Below are 1,086 nucleotides of genomic sequence, written 5' to 3'. Positions count from 1 at the left end.
TGTGGAGAAACATTCCAAATGTAATGAATGTGGCAAGCGTCTGGCTGGAATTCACAACTTCCTCAACATGACAGTTATTATTCAAGAGTGAAACTGTACGGGCACGTGGGTGGCTTAGTCGGTTGAGTGTCTGGCTTTGGCTCAGGTCATGATCCCTTGATTCGTGGGCTCAAGCCCTGCATCAGGCTGTATTGACAGCCAGCTCAAAGCCTGGAGCCTGTCTTCAGATTCTGTGTCTCCTCCTCTCTCTGACCCTTCCCTGCTCAGGCTGTCTGTCTGCCTTTCTCTCTTTCTCTCTCTCTCTCTCTCTCTCTCTCTCTCAAAAATAAATAAAACTTAAAAAAAAAAGAGTGTAACTGTAAAATGTAAAGAGAATGGCCACATCTTTAGCTGGAATTAAGTCATGACTCTGGATCCCCAAATGTATACTTGGTGATAATGTAGGAATAAGGAAAGACCTTTTAAATATACACTTTCGAAAGTATCAGCATAGAGAGAGGACAGTAACTTGAAAGACCCAAACATTTAGAAATGGATTTACCTAATCAACTGTCAATAAATGTCACAGAATTCACAGTAGAAAGGAGTACATTGGTCACACTATTCGGACATTATTCTTCATAAAAATATGTAACATTATGGGATAAAACAAAGTTGAACACTTGGATAATGTATACCCTGGTATGCCTCAGAATATATAAGGGGTAGATTGTTGCATAAGAGTCATAAATTTCAATGTGTTTTTGTTTTACCTCGGCCCTCTTTAAGATGTTGACTAGTAAGTACTAACGTGTTTCTGTTCTCAAATCTCTTCAGAAAATTCATTCATTCCCAGTGGGTGTGTGAACGTATGTGGCTGCTTCTTTATGCACCAACGATATCCAGTGCCCTTCCTCCTTAGGTGGGACTCCTGGATACCTGATTTTCCATGGAAGTAGGACAATAGGATGTACAATCTATGAAAAACACCTACGTGGGAAGGTTGTTTATGCTTCTAACATTGACGTGAGTTGTTAGGAACTCCATGTTCAGAACATCCAAGAACATTCTTGTCCGTGTATTAAAATGAAAAGTTTCTGAATGTTA

The 1,086-nt window shown here is 39.9% G+C and overlaps 1 protein-coding gene across 1 annotated transcript in view; it reads right to left on the bottom strand.

The window, feature by feature from the left end:
• Positions 1–1,086, bottom strand: part of LOC115281185 (zinc finger protein 850-like) — a 53,323-nt gene that overhangs the window by 50,795 nt on the left and 1,442 nt on the right. The gene's annotated exons all lie outside the window — the stretch shown is intronic.

This window comes from Suricata suricatta, chromosome 16 (assembly GCF_006229205.1).
Source record: "Suricata suricatta isolate VVHF042 chromosome 16, meerkat_22Aug2017_6uvM2_HiC, whole genome shotgun sequence".
In the NCBI taxonomy this organism is placed as follows: Eukaryota; Metazoa; Chordata; class Mammalia; order Carnivora; family Herpestidae; genus Suricata; species Suricata suricatta.
Note: the sequence above shows the minus strand (reverse complement) of the source record. Positions and strands in the feature narration are given on the sequence as shown.